This window comes from Poromitra crassiceps, assembly GCF_964638095.1.
Source record: "Poromitra crassiceps genome assembly, chromosome: 4".
Taxonomy (NCBI): domain Eukaryota; kingdom Metazoa; phylum Chordata; class Actinopteri; order Beryciformes; family Melamphaidae; genus Poromitra; species Poromitra crassiceps.
This window is the reverse complement of record NC_139626.1, coordinates 18755070-18771493: the sequence shown is the minus strand read 5'-3', so window position 1 is coordinate 18771493 and position 16424 is coordinate 18755070.

The window sequence follows — 16424 nt, the reverse complement described above, 5'->3', positions numbered from 1 at the left end:
GGTTAGGTTTTGGGTTAGGGTCTGGGGGAGGTTAGGTTTAGGCGTGGGGGTGGGAGAGGTTAGGTTTTGGGTTAGGGTCTGGAGGAAGTTAGCCTCTTTTTTCGGACTCGTGAGGTGTCGGACTCGTGAGGTATCGGACTCGTGCCATGGCACCGTACCAACACTTCTGGATTAAATTGTTCTCTAAAAATTAACCAAGAAGCTCCTTTTTCCACTATTGACCACATATGAACACAAGTGTAAATGCAATGTGTCCTCTCAATCCGCATACAGCAACTGTATGCGGATTGAGAGGACACCCGTTTTGGGTGATCAAAGCTTTTTGGAAATATGTTTTGCAGGAATACGTGGAACTGTGTTTATTTAATCATGCTTGTCACAGTTCACGGCAGTTCACAAACTTATATTGGACACAACCGCACAGCGCTGCTTAAATGCCCCGCCCCGACTGCTGACCAGAGCCCAGCTGAGCTGCAGAAATAATGACAAATGCCGGTTCAGTCGGTTCTGTAAACCTGATTTAAGCAACAAGATTTTCATATGACGAGCCTTTAAAACAGGTCTCTCTCTCTCTCTCTCTCTCTCTCTCTCTCTCTCTCTCTCTCTCTCACACACACATACACACACACGCACGCACGCACACACGCACGCACGCATGCACACACGCACACACACACACACACATGCACACACACACGCACACACACGCATGCACACAGCCGCCTGGCCTAGTCTTAGTATTGAGTGGAGATGTGAGACTCTCAGCTCCCCTGCAATCTACTGACATTGATCTGAGAGAAAGATCAAACTCTGGCCAGACCCTCCCAGGAATCCTGCTTTTCATTAACAGTGTCTGTGCACGTGCGTGTGCATGTGTACATGAGTGTGCAGGCATGTGTATGTGCACGTGCGTGTGCATGTGTACATGAGTGTGCAGGCATGTGTATGTGCACGTGCGTGTGCATGTGTACATGAGTGTGCAGGCATGTGTATGTGCCCATGCGTGTGCATGCGTACATGAGTGTGCAGGCATGTGTATGTGCACGTGCGTGTGCATGCGTACATGAGTGTGCAGGCATGTGTATGTGCACATGCGTGTGCATGTGTACATGAGTGTGCAGGCATGTGTATGTGCCCATGCGTGTGCATGCGTACATGAGTGTGCAGGCATGTGTATGTGCACATGCATGTGCATGTGTACATGAGTGTGCAGGCATGTGTATGTGCACGTGCGTGTGCATGTGTACATGAGTGTGCAGGCATGTGTATGTGCCCATGCGTGTGCATGTGTACATGAGTGTGCAGGCATGTGTATGTGCGTGTGCATGTGCGTGTGCATGTGTACATGAGTGTGCAGGCATGTGTATGTGCACATGCATGTGCATGTGTACATGAGTGTGCAGGCATGTGTATGTGCACGTGCGTGTGCATGTGTACATGAGTGTGCAGGCATGTGTATGTGCACGTGCGTGTGCATGTGTACATGAGTGTGCAGGCATGTGTATGTGCACATGCGTGTGCATGTGTACATGAGTGTGCAGGCATGTGTATGTGCCCATGCGTGTGCATGCGTACATGAGTGTGCAGGCATGTGTATGTGCACATGCATGTGCATGTGTACATGAGTGTGCAGGCATGTGTATGTGCACGTGCGTGTGCATGTGTACATGAGTGTGCAGGCATGTGTATGTGCCCATGCGTGTGCATGTGTACATGAGTGTGCAGGCATGTGTATGTGCGTGTGCATGTGCGTGTGCATGTGTACATGAGTGTGCAGGCATGTGTATGTGCACATGCATGTGCATGTGTACATGAGTGTGCAGGCATGTGTATGTGCACGTGCGTGTGCATGTGTACATGAGTGTGCAGGCATGTGTATGTGCCCATGCGTGTGCATGCGTACATGAGTGTGCAGGCATGTGTATGTGCGTGTGCATGTGCGTGTGCATGTGTACATGAGTGTGCAGGCATGTGTATGTGCGCGTGCGTGTGCACATGTGTATGTGCGTGTGCATGTGTACATGAGTGTGCAGGCATGTGTATGTGCACGTGCATGTGCATGTGTACATGAGTGTGCAGGCATGTGTATGTGCACGTGCGTGTGCATGTGTACATGAGTGTGCAGGCATGTGTATGTGCACGTGCGTGTGCATGTGTACATGAGTGTGCAGGCATGTGTATGTGCACGTGCGTGTGCATGTGTACATGAGTGTGCAGGCATGTGTATGTGCACGTGCGTGTGCATGTGTACATGAGTGTGCAGGCATGTGTATGTGCACGTGCGTGTGCATGTGTACATGAGTGTGCAGGCATGTGTATGTGCACGTGCGTGTGCATGTGCATGTGTACATGAGTGTGCAGGCATGTGTGTGTGCGCGTGCGTGTGCATGTGTACATGAGTGTGCAGGCATGTGTATGTGCACATGCGTGTGCATGTGTACATGAGTGTGCAGGCATGTGTATGTGCGTGTGCATGTGTACATGAGTGTGCAGGCATGTGTATGTGCACGTGCGTGTGCATGTGTACATGAGTGTGCAGGCATGTGTATGTGCACGTGCGTGTGCATGTGTACATGAGTGTGCAGGCATGTGTATGTGCGTGCGTGTTACGTGCATGTTTGAATTTTCAAGCATATCTAAATATTTTACAGTGCACCCCAAGTAGGTATGAGTGTAAATATGCTTTCTGTGGGGTGATTGTCCATCAGAGTGTGACAGAGCTGTGTGTGTGTGTGTGTGTGTGTGTGTGTGTGTGTGTGTGTGTGTGTGTGTGTGTGTGTGTGTGTGTGTGTGTGTGTGTGTGTGTGTGTGTGTGTGTGTGTGTGTGTGTGTGGGTGGGTGCATGCGTATGTGTGTGTGTGTGTGTGTGTGTGTGTGTGTGTGTGTGTGTGTGTGTGTGTGTGTGTGTGTGTGTGTGTGTGTGTGTGTGTGTGTGTGTGTGTGTGTGTGTGTGTGTGTGTGTAAAAGTTAGTTCTTAGGTGGCACCACCAAACCTGATAGTGGATTGGTCCGGGGGAGACAGACGGGCCATCAGACTCCAATCCAGACGATTCAAGCAGTGTCTCCTTGTTTTATCTGTTAAAGGAGAGCCGGACAGGCGGCCTGCTGCAGCACTTTCTCCTATAGGCCAGTGAGGAGCTGGGACCAATTTAAGTCCATCCAAATTAGGCCAAAATTAGATGGCTTTTGTCAGGATTCCAATATGGATCCAGGTATGGGTTTTTGCACGTAGACACTGACATTTTTAAGGCGAAGCCGCCGATAGCCAATATTTTGTGCCGAAGTTCAAAATCTTCCAATTTGATTTTCCCTCCAAAAATGTATTCAGTTTCCCCCAAAGTTTCTTCTTCTCAGGGTGGAAAAGCCTTGAAACGGCATTCCATTCTGTTACAACGTCAGTTTTCAGCTTGTCAATCAAACTCGTATCTAGTTTTTTTTTAGCACTATAGGCCTACCGACTATTGTAACATGAATGGACAACAATGAATGAGGCTGATTTGTCTAAGAGGATGCAGGCACTCACATATCAGCTGTCTGCTGTAGCCTGGAAGCCTCTGGGCGGTCTCGAACCCGGCCAGCTCCTCTCTGGTGGTTTGCAGGAGGCATCTACAGTAACCTCTTGCAGTCAGTTGGTCCCAAAAGTGGGACAAAGCAAAAGACAAAACAGTGGACAGCAAACTATATCCTAACATCTACTGACAACCAGCCTGTTCATCTTCCGTCTGGGCTTATTGAGAGAGAGAGAGCACGCATGTGCGGCGGCCATTTTTAAGCATAACTACGGCAGCCCAAAAGACAAGAGGGCGCCACCTGTCGTTACAATTGAACACCACACTCATCACAGACAAATCAGCCATAACCCAATAGAAGTGAATATTATCATATCTACACATGGAAAGGGGTGATTGTAACAATTCCAATTCACCTCTGTTCATTTTCTGTGAGTTGCGATGGATCGCCACACGGCGCGCTGCATCTCGGGATAGCTCCCCATGCCAACCGAGCTCGTGAGGAGCTGGCAAAAGTTGAGCTTGAGTGAGCCAATAAAATGCAAATGACAACCAGTGTTGGGGAAAGTTACTTTTGAAACTAACTAGCTAGTTACTTTACTTTGTTACTTGCCCAATAAATAATGACCTTAAGTTAGTCTTTATTAAAAGTAAGTAACACATTCACATTTTCCCACCTATAAACATGCCTTTAAAATGTCTTCTGCTGATGTCATTATTATTGTAGGCCTACAGTAATAACACTAATCATCATGTTTAGGACACCTTAAGTAACATCTACTTCTAAAGCAGTGATTCTATAATAATATATTCTATAATAATATATAATAATCCACTTACCGTATATATATATTATATATGATTCTCAACCTTTTCTCTTACAAAGGAGCCTCATTTAGTCGACATTAGAGCCACAGACCCCCCATTTGATGAGATGTTGCTCTCTGACCCTAATCTGAGAATATATTTATTGTTGGATATGATTTTGTCCAGAATTCCATATTATTGGTAGATAACACAGCGAATCCAGTCTGATCCACAGTCTGTTCAATCACATAGCCTTTTACAAGGTGTTAGGATCCACTTTGGTTTTTCTATTGGCAGCATCTGTGTGGCTCAGTGCTCAGTGGTGGTTCTGCAGTTCGGGGCCGGTTGCACCAACTGGTCTTAACTATGCCTGGTCGTAACTCCTACGTCGGTCTTAGTTAAGACCATGGACTTACGCCTGTTGCACCAACACGGCTTACGTCTGGTCTTAACTATGCTGGTCGTAGCAATGCGCGTCCATGTGAATTGCCAGGGAATGCACCCTGATTGGATGATGATGCAAAAAATGTGCCTCGCGACCTGCTTGGAGCACTGTGCCACTACGCTCTCTCAGCCACTACTGTAAAACACCCTCCCTCCTCTCACCCTCCCTCGCTCCGGGGGAAAAATGGCGGCGATTGAGCCAGAAAGACAGTCTGAATGAAATTGAATGTAACGTTCCCAATTCTATGTATTACATTCTAAAAAACTAACGGCAACATTTTGGAAGGCTAAGCCACACAACTAGCTCGTTGTAATCTAACATCATGCTTCAAAAGATGGAGAACTGGCTGTGTTACGACGATGAGGGTAAGGACTCAAAACGGTCTCCGCTGATAAGACACGGAGATCTCTGTTACAGGCAGGCTCTACGCCTCCTCCTGACCAGGCGTAGGTCGTAGTGAAAATAAGGCTTAAGCCGTCTTGGTGCAACCGGCGTAGCTGTTAGGTCGTAAAGTTACGACCAACTTAGCTTAAGACCAGTGTAAGACCAGTTGGTGCAACCGGCCTTCAGTGTTCAGCCAACAAAACGCATCACTTCCTGTGATCCAGAGGATTTCTCCCAGGACAGACTTGCAGGGGGGGGGGGGGGGGGGGGGGTGGACTGTGGTTCAGCAAATGTAACAGAATCACTACTGTGTTAGAGCAATCAGCGATAGACAGCAGCAAGACAGACATTGATTTATATGAAAATGCTATATTATTACTTTCTGGAGTGTGAAAGGAACAGGAAAGAACTGAATGAGATGCTACTTCCCATCCTTGGAAATGGGAGGAGATACTGTAGGGTGCGCTGCCTTTATCCTCCATTCTCATTCTCTACCCGGCCGTTACCCCCGACACACTTTTTCTGTCTGTATGACTTACAGATGAGAGGCGAGATGATTTTCAAGGTGGGAGAGAGAGAGAGAGAGAGAGAGAGAGAGAGAGAGAGAGAGAGAGAGAGAGAGAGAGAGAGAGAGAGAGAGAGAGAGAGAGAGAGTTGAAACTCAGCCCTCTCTCTGTCTAAGTCTTTCATATCAGAGAAAAAAATGCATTGATCGATTTTCTGTCTGTCTGTCTCTCTGCTGGGAATATTAAAACAGACAGTGAGGTTTCACACGTCTCTTCTCTCTCTCTCTCTCTCTCTCTCTCTCTCTCTCTCTCTCTCTCTCTCTCTCTCTCTCTCTCTCTCTCCTTGTCCTCCTCGCTCCTCCCCCTCTTTTCTCCTCTCTCTCTCCATGATCTCCTCCCCTCTGCAAAACCCAGCCCGTCCTCACAAGGAAAATGACAACAGTCGATTTTCAAAGGTGGTTGAAACGACCGATGTTTACGAATGTTTACACACCTCAGCGGTGTGTGAGTAAACTGTGTGCAGTGCATAGCGGCACGCCATTGTCGGGAGGTGTAACTAGGAAGTAGCGGCGACCTCTGGTGGTCTTTAACGTAACCGTATTGAAGTAGCTCGCCGACACATAAGGGTGGAAGGATGGGATTGGCGGACCGCTAACTTCCATCGTCTTTCAAATTCCTTGTCGTGGGAAAGCTGGTTCACCTCCCAACGGGTTGTTTTTAAATGTAAACAAAACCATAACCCTAACTTAGCCAAGTTGTTTTAGTTGCCTAACCTTAACTCATTCCCCGCCAGAGATTCAAAGGAAAAGTCGTCAGCCACCGCCAGGGTTTCTGATCATTTTCACTAATTTACCACGACCCACAGAATATTTTCTTCTATGAACAGTTGCCTAACCTGAACCAAGTTGTTTTAGTTGCCAAACCTTAACCAAGTTGTTTTAGTTGCCTAACCTTAACCAAGTTGTTTTAGTTGCCTAACCTTAACCAAGTTGTTTTAGTTGCCTAACCTTAACCAAGTTGTTTTAGTTGCCTAACCTTAACCAAGTTGTTTTAGTTGCCTATAACCTTAACCAAGTTGTTTTAGTTGCCTAACCTTAACCAAGTTGTTTTAGTTGCCTATAACCATAACCAAGTTGTTTTAGTTGCCTAACCTTAACCAAGTTGTTTTAGTTGCCTAACCTTAACCAAGTTGTTTTAGTGACCTAACCTTAACCAAGTTGTTTTAGTTGCCTAATCTTAACCAAGTTGTTTTAGTTGCCTAACCTTAACCAAGTTGTTTTAGTTGCCTAACCTTAACCAAGTTGTTTTAGTTGCCTAACCTTAACCAAGTTGTTTTAGTTGCCTAACCTTAACCAAGTTGTTTTAGTTGCCTAACCTTAACCAAGTTGTTTTAGTTGCCTAACCTTAACCAAGTTGTTTTAGTTGCCTAACCATAACCAAGTTGTTTTAGTTGCCTAACCTTAACCAAGTTGTTTAGTTACCTAACCTTAACCAAGTTGTTTTAGTTGCCTAACCTTAACCAAGTTGTTTTAGTTGCCTAACCTTAACCAAGTTGTTTTAGTTGCCTAACCTTAACCAAGTTGTTTTAGTTGCCTAACATTAAACAAGTTGTTTTAGTTGTTAAACAAGTTGTTTTAGTTGTTGCCTAACCTGAACCAAGTTGTTTTGGTTGTCTAACCTTAACCAAGTTGTTTTAGTTGCCTAACCTTAACCAAGTTGTTTTAGTTGCCTAACCTTAACCAAGTTGTTTTAGTTGTCTAACCTTAACCAAGTTGTGTTAGTTGCCTAACCTTAACCAAGTTGTTTTAGTTGCCTAACCTTAACCAAGTTGTTTTAGTTGCCTAATCTTAACCAAGTTGTTTTAGTTGCCTAACCTTAACCAAGTTGTTTTAGTTGCCTAACGTTAAACAAGTTGTTTTAGTTGCCTAACCTTAACCAAGTTGTTTTAGTTGTTGCCTAAACATAACTGATGTGTGTGTCACACAGGAGGCGTATCACATGCACACAGCGTTTGGCTCATATGTCGTACTGGGAGTCATTGGAAATCGACAAATTCTGTTGTTTGGGAATGCGGACGTGTTGGCAAAACCATTTAAACCACTGCTTCTCCCCTCCCCATCTTGAATCCAGTGTCTTTCCCTCGCACTGCTCCCCCATCTCCTTAACTTTACTGTCTCTATGTCCTCTGCTCCCCCATCTCCTTAACTTTACTGTCTCTATGTCCTCTGCTCCCCCATCTCCTTAACTTTACTGTCTCTATGTCTTCTGCCCCCCAGCCCTTAACTTTACTGTCTCTATGTCCTCTGCTCCCCCATCTCCTTAACTTTACTGTCTCTATGTCCTCTGCTCCCCCATCTCCTTAACTTTACTGTCTCTATGTCCTCTGCCCCCCAGCCCTTAACTTTACTTTCTCTATGTCCTCTGCCCCCATCTCCTTAACTTTACTGTCTCTATGTCCTCTACCCCCCAGCCCTTAACTTAACTGTCTCTATGTCCTCTGCCGCCATCTCCTTAACTTTACTGTCTCTATGTCCTCTGCCCCCATCTCCTTAACTTTACTGTCTCTATGTCCTCTGCCCCCCAGTCCTTAACTTTACTGTCTCTATGTCCTCTGCCCCCATCTCATTAACTTTACTGTCTCTATGTCCTCTGCCCCCCAGCCCTTAACTTTACTGTCTCTATGTCCTCTGCCCCCCATCTCCTTAACTTTACTGTCTCTATGTCCTCTGCCCCCCAGCCCTTAACTTTACTGTCTCTATGTCCTCTGCCCCCCAGCCCTTCCCTGATCTTCCTTGAGGTCCTCTTCTCCTCCATCCCATCCCTTCATCTCTTCCCTCTCCACTGAGGGCTCCTTCCAGGGGGTCCCTGTGCAGATGGACACCCCGTCAGGCACTTCCCTTTCCTGGGGTCGCAGGGAGTGAGAGGGCAGGCTTTGATGGAGGGATGGAAGGGGAAAAGAGAGAGAAAGCCAGGGCAGGAAGGAGGCCTGCCGCCTCGTCCGTATAGCCCCAGGCACCGGCCCCAGGCCCCAGGCACCGGCCTGTCAAGTGGGGCTCTCCAAAGTGCCGTTTCTGCTTCCCCTCCCAGCGTTTGGCTTCGCTTCCATGCTGATCTGAAGGGCTGGGAAGGGGAGGGAGAGGTCTGGGGAAATGGAGGGGAGTGTGTGTGTGTGTGTGTGTGTGTGTGTGTGTGTGTGTGTGTGTGTGTGTGTGTGTGTGTGTGTGTGTGTGTGTGTGTGTGTGTGTGTGTGTGTGTGTGTGTGTGTGTTCTTTTGTGTTCTTGTTTTGCTATCCTTCTGAGAACCATTTTTGAGGTTTTAAAGGCTCATTCACACTTGTGGAGCTACTCGGCATTTGTCCAAACACCGTCCAAATGTTTGAGTGTGAAAGTTTGAGGACGGAATGAAAATGTGGATGCGGTCAGCCAGCAGAATGTATGACTGAGTGATCCCTACAACCCCCCACCCATATGCCCCGCCCCCATGTTCACATTTTAGAGAATGTAATTAATATTTTCCTTGTTAATTGTGTATTATTTCACCCACCTGCAATCCCTATCCCATCCATCCAGAACATTGTGTTCTTCAACAAGGTGTTAGTTTAGTGTTAGGACTTGGGTTTAAGGTTATGATTAGAATGAGGGTTTAGGTTGGGGTTAAGGAATGAACGTAATCAATGGAAGGTCCTCACAAGTATAGTAAGACAAAAGTGTGTGTGTGTGTGTGTGTGTGTGTGTGTGTGTGTGTGTGTGTGTGTGTGTGTGTGTGTGTGTGTGTGTGTGTGTGTGTGTGTGTGTGTGTGTGTGTGTGTGTGTGTGTGTGTGTGTGTGTGTGTGTGTGTGAGGGAAGGGAGGTGTGTGGATGATACATTGGAGAGTCTTCACAGGCTGAGAAAGCAACAAGGTGAATAAGGAATGGCCTGCAGTGTTCATCATGAGAGCAGGACCTGAATAACTAATGAAAGCAAGTACAGTAGAGGAGCAGGGAAACTCTACTGGCAGCCAACCAGGCAGAACATAAACATCAGAACAAAATGATAGTTATCCATGATAGTGTGTTTGGCCTTGTGAACCGTGGCGTGGATTGACATATTCGTTCAGGAATTATTAAAGAATGACTTCCAGCTGTGCCTTTCATTCATGTATAAATCTTCGGAATGGGATCTCGCAGATTGTTGTCGTGTCCCTGAAATGATGCGTTACAAATGCCCAGAGTTCAGAAGATACATTACTTCATGCTCTTTGGCAATGCCCTAAGATACAGGGCTTGTGGGGACAAGTTCATAAATGTATAAAAGAGATGACTGGTGTCAATGACTTTGAGTTCTCTCCTAGGTTCTATGTGTTGGGTGACCCGTTAGTTGTGAAAGACTGTGGAAATGCAGAACTGATCCAAACGGTCATAATGGTGGTGGGTAGGATGGGAGGGGATGGGAAAAGACAGAAGCTCCCTCTTGGCGGGAGTGGTTCATATAACTTGAAAAGGTGGCCTCATATGAACAACTCTTCTATAGAAAGATCGACAGGTTGGAAGATTACACCTTAAAATGAGGAAAATACCATTTATATCTCTATGTGGACAGATAATGTTGTAGATTATCCAATGCACTGTGTGTTTACGCGCCATCGGTATATATTTTAATGTATATTGTTTATTTGTCTATTTTTTTTCTTTTTCTTGTCTCCCTTTTAGATCTATTGCAGGGTATCAGCAGGGTCTTGAAAGGTATTAAAAGTTGATAAATCGGTTTAGGGAAAACTGGAGCCCTTAAAAAGTATTACAGGGTCTTAATGGGGATTTTGTTAAATCCGACACAGCACAGAAACTACAAATGTATCAAAATCAATGTTGCTGTCTGTGTGACCTTGGCGTACATGTGGGGGCATCCCATCATTCACCTCTGGTGGCTGGACGGGGTGCTGACATGTGTAATTCTCTACGCCCCTGATCTATCCCTCAGGACCCGGCCCAGTAAAGAATTAGACCTCCACCTAAGCACATATTTTATGGTTTGACTGACAAGCAGTTCCATGGGCTGTGATATACAGCCGTATTAAGCGCCATAATTCATAAACATTGAGGTAGGGCAAACCAAAGCATGGCTGAAATAGAAAATGAATGGGGGGCTGAGTGTAGATTGATCAGAATCAAGGGCTGATGAAAATGGGGGTAGAAATATTTATTTTGGTTCTGTTGGCGCTGTGTAATTCATGAGAAGTATGACTAACGATGCTCGTGAGAGTTGATGAGTTTTTGATGTTTCTATAGAGGAGGCAGGATCATGAGTGGCCAACAGCTAGGATGAAATGGAAGTTTCAGAGAGGGCGTGTTCAGATGAAATGGGAGTTTCCAGTGGCGTAACGTCATTGCCATGGGCCCCGGTGCAAATATTTGCTCTGGGCCCTACCTAACAATTATATTGTTATAGAAAATATGGACTCACTCATTATTTTTTTCATCAGGCAGATTGTTAGCCGTCTATTGTGCGTTTGGACCCCCGAAGTGTAAACAAGAGGGCCGCTTACGCTACGTGAAGGGATATTCCTCATCTCTTGCTCCAACTCCATATATGGTCAATGATGTCACCAGAACCTCACAGGAGACTCCGCTGAATACACGTTGGAAAGAGAACGCGTTTGTATTTTCCCATACGATGACGCCAATCCACTGAATCCAGTAAACTAAACTTAAAGCTAATAGCATTCGTTAGCCTAGTAAGCTACATGAGGGCAAGTGCTGACTGCATAAACAGCATGGAAGTTTATTTGGAGTGGGACTGCAGCAGAAACTGTAAGTACGTTACGTCTCCCCAAAGCGAGACTCACTCTTCATGGGCCCTTGACAGCTCTGGGCCCCGGTGCACCGCACCGCATGCACCGCCGATCCTTACGCAAGTGGGAGTTTCAGAGTGGGTGTGTTCAGATGAAATGTGAGTTTCAGAGTGGGCGTGTTCATATGAAATGTGAGTTTCAGAGTGGGCGTGTTCAGATGAAATGTGAGTTTCAGAGTGGGCGTGTTCAGATGAAATGGGAGTTTCAGAGTGGGCATGTTCATGTGAAATGGGAGTTTCAGAGTGGGCGTGTTCATGTGAAATGGGAGTTTCAGAGTGGGCGTGTTCATGTGAAATGGGAGTTTCAAAGTGGGCGTGTTCATGTGAAATGGGAGTTTCAGAGTGGGCGTGTTCATGTGAAATGGGAGTTTCAGAGTGGACGTGTTCAGATGAAATGGGAGTTTCAGAGTGGGCGTGTTCAGATGAAATGTGAGTTTCAGAGTGGACGTGTTCAGATGAAATGGGAGTTTCAGAGTGGGCGTGTTCAGATGAAATGTGAGTTTCAGAGTGGACGTGTTCAGATGAAATGTGAGTTTCAGAGTGGACGTGTTCATGTGAAATGGGAGTTTCAGAGTGGGCGTGTTCATGTGAAATGGGAGTTTCAGAGTGGGCGTGTTCAGATGAAATGGGAGTTTCAGAGTGTGTGTGTTCAGATGAAATGGGAGTTTCAGAGTGGGCGTGTTCATGTGAAATGGGAGTTTCAGAGTGGGCGTGTTCAGATGAAATGGGAGTTTCAGAGTGGGCGTGTTCAGATGAAATCTGAGTTTCAGAGTGGACGTGTTCAGATGAAATCTGAGTTTCAGAGTGGACGTGTTCGGATGAAATGTGAGTTTCAGAGTGGACGTGTTCGGATGAAATGTGAGTTTCAGAGTGGACGTGTTCGGATGAAATGTGAGTTTCAGAGTGGACGTGTTCGGATGAAATGTGAGTTTCAGAGTGGACGTGTTCGGATGAAATGTGAGTTTCAGAGAGGGTGTGTTCAGATGAAATGTGAGTTTCAGAGTGGACGTGTTCGGATGAAATGTGAGTTTCAGAGTGGACGTGTTCGGATGAAATGTGAGTTTCAGAGTGGACGTGTTCGGATGAAATGTGAGTTTCAGAGTGGACGTGTTCGGATGAAATGTGAGTTTCAGAGAGGGTGTGTTCAGATGAAATGTGAGTTTCAGAGTGGACGTGTTCGGATGAAATGTGAGTTTCAGAGTGGGCGTGTTCAGATGAAATGGGAGTTTCAAAGTGGGCGTGTTCAGATGAAATGGGAGTTTCAAAGTGGGCGTGTTCAGATGAAATGTGAGTTTCAGAGTGGGCGTGTTCATGTGAAATGGGAGTTTCAAAGTGGGCGTGTTCAGATGAAATGTGAGTTTCAGAGTGGGCGTGTTCAGATGAAATGGGAGTTTCAAAGTGGGCGTGTTCAGATGAAATGGGAGTTTCAGTGTGGGCGTGTTCATGTGAAATGGGAGTTTCAGAGTGGACGTGTTCGGATGAAATGTGAGTTTCAGAGTGGACGTGTTCGGATGAAATGTGAGTTTCAGAGAGGGTGTGTTCAGATGAAATGTGAGTTTCAGAGTGGGTGTGTTCAGATGAAATGGGAGTTTCAGAGTGGGTGTGTTCAGATGAAATGGGAGTTTCAGAGTGGGCGTGTTCAGATGAAATGTGAGTTTCAGAGTGGGTGTGTTCAGATGAAATGGGAGTTTCAGAGTGGGCGTGTTCAGATGAAATGGGAGTTTCAAAGTGGGCGTGTTCAGATGAAATGTGAGTTTCAGAGAGGGCGTGTTCAGATGAAATGTGAGTTTCAGAGTGGGCGTGTTCAGATGAAATGTGAGTTTCAGAGTGGGCGTGTTCAGATGAAATGGGAGTTTCAAAGTGGGCGTGTTCAGATGAAATGGGAGTTTCAGAGTGGGCGTGTTCAGATGAAATGTGAGTTTCAGAGTGGGCGTGTTCAGATGAAATGGGAGTTTCAAAGTGGGCGTGTTCAGATGAAATGGGAGTTACAGAGTGGGCGTGTTCAGATGAAATGGGAGTTTCAGAGTGGGCGTGTTCAGATGAAATGTGAGTTTCAGAGTGGGCGTGTTCAGATGAAATGGGAGTTTCAAAGTGGGCGTGTTCAGATGAAATGGGAGTTACAGAGTGGGCGTGTTCAGATGAAATGTGAGTTTCAGAGTGGGCGTGTTCATGTGAAATGGGAGTTTCAGTGTGGGCGTGTTCATGTGAAATGGGAGTTTCAAAGTGGACGTGTTCAGATGAAATGGGAGTTTCAGAGTGTTTGTGCATGTATTTATTTGGATGCACATGCATGTATAAATGTAATGTCGCATTTTACATCAGTAATCAATACAGATTATTGATATATTGATGTCAAGATAACACAGTGTTGTTCCTTTGTTGCATGTGTAAAAGTTTACAAATTTCTTAAGTCGTCACACACTTGTCAATGTCAGTCACAAGGGCTTACACCGCCTATTTAGCATTCGCCTAACAAAGCCAAAAATCATATTCTTATTCTCAGCAGTCCCGCTCTTCAGACTCCGGCTAGCCTTAGCCCTCTAGTCAAGGTTGTCCGGGGTCCTGCCTGACAGAAATACAAGGCTCAGTAACTATTTCAAATGATATCAGGCCCCTGCCAGCACTCCAACAACTTTTCCTCTTTCTTCTCTGTTGTCTTTTATTCCCCTGTCTTTTGTTCTGCGCGACCGTCAATTGTTTTTCGGCGGGGCTGCAGCTTCTCCTTGAGCTTGTCATTGGTTTTCCCATTAAAGGCGACTTATGATCAAGTTTGGTGTGTGGAGAAGGGTCGGCCAGCTTGGACCGTGTGTGTGTGTGTGTGTGTGTGTGTGTGTGTGTGTGTGTGTGTGTGTGTGTGTGTGTGTGTGTGTGTGTGTGTGTGTGTGCACAGTGTGTGCGTGAGGGGGCTCACACAAACAACACATTTTGTCTCCATTACAAATGTTGACATTCTTTGATGTTCTGTAGATGTTAGTGCAGGATTTATCTGCTTTCTGTGTCTAAATGGCATGTAGTCTAGTTGTTACTTTGTCGAAATGCCCTGCAATCTAAAGTGAAGTTTTGCTAGAGTGTAAATAGGTTGTTTTGTTTATCTTTCTTTTGACAGTCAAAACAGTCCATTGTTGACTGTACTGTACGTGACTGCAGCGAAAGATTCCCTGCCTACCAACACGAGGGTCACAGGTTTGAGCCCCCATGTTACCTCCAGCTTTGTCGGGCGTCCATTCAGCCACAATTAGCCATGTCTGCGGGTGGGAAGTCAGATTAAGGGTAGGCTATGTGTCCAGGTCGCTGCACTAGTGCCTCCTCTGGTCGGTCGGGGCGCCTTTTCGGGGAGGGGGAGGGGGCAGCTGGGGGGTATAGCGTGATCCTCCGACACGCTATGTCCTGCCAGTGATCCTCGCTGTCAGGTGAAAAGAAAGCGGCTGGCGACTGCACATGTATCAGAGGAAGCTCTCCCCAGATCGGCAGAGGGGTGGAGCAACGACAGGGACACCAGGAGGAATTGGCCAAGTACAATTGGGGAGAAAATGGAAGAAAGAAATCTATTGAAGTGACATGTATGCTAATATGACAATTCAAAGAGGCTTTATTGGCATGACTACGGATATAACAATATACCATTTTACCGCGGTAACTATAGAGTGATACACTTGACTAAAACAATCATATCAGAAGTGTTTGTTGTTTTGTGTTCACAATAGTGATGTCAGTTAGATTTGATTTGGTTAGGTCAGAGCTACGGGATATTAAAACGTCCTTCTTTGCTCACTAGATCTGCCTTTTTTCAGATTTTTTTTTTTTACCCAAGGTGTGCATACAGGTTGTGAACTTTTTAAATACAAAAATGTGAAATAATTATCTTTTATCGTATCAGTTATCAGCCAGGAGAAGCAGATATTTATTGGTTATCGTATATCGTGCATCCCTATCAGACAGTTTGTTTTTCCAAAAGAAGTTGTCCTAACCTGCTCCGTGCGTCAGCGAACAACAGGCTGAGCGACGTGTTGCTTGATTGAAAAAACGCTCGCCTTGGCTCTATTTCTGCGAAGCTTCACACACCACACCACCTTCAAAATAGGGGCATTTTGGATGCGAGGCTCTTCCTGCTTCCCAGTGTTGGACGTCATTTATAATATATCTCTGGACAATTATTTGTGCTCCATAAGCCAGACCTCACTCGCTGTATGTTCGGCAGAGGTGTAACACAACAGTTCTCAATGCAGGGGTCGAGGACCCCCCAGGGGGTGAGAGACAACTTTGTGGGCGTCACAAGATGATTTATGAGATAGGAAAAATGTCTCCTCTACAAACTTCTTATTATTTATGTTCAGTGTATTTCTGCCGATCTTCCTCTAGTTTTATGGAGTCCGGAGCCAAAAAACTTGAACGAGTGTGTGTGACGAGTGTGTGTGTGTGTGTGTGTGTGTGTGTGTGTGTGTGTGTGTGTGTGCGCGTGCGTGCGTGCGTGCATGCATGCGTGCGTGCGTGCTTGTGTGTGAGTGTGAGATTGTTAGCATAAGAAGTGTGTGTGTGTGTGTGTGTGTGTGTGTGTGTGTGTGTGTGTGTGTGTGTGTGTGTGTGTGTGTGTGTGTGTGTGTGTGTGTGTGTGTGTGTGTGTGTGATTGTGTGTGTGCGTGTGCGTGTGTGTATGTGTGTGCATGTGGATGTGTGTGTGTATGTGTGTGTGTGAGAGAGAGAGAGAGAGAGAGAGATCCTCCTTGTTAGTTATGCAGATTTGGCATGAGCTATCCACTCCGCTCATCAGAATTGGGTTTTAATTGTGTGCCAGCGCCAGGTTTATTAGTTGTTATGGAAACAGCAGCCGAGGCTTAAGTGAGCAGTTTCCTCCTGTTTTGTGTGTTTTCCTCTCTCTCTCTCTCTCTCTCTCTCTCTCTCTCTCTCTCTCTCTCTCTCTCTCTCTCTCTCTCTCTCTCTCTCTCTC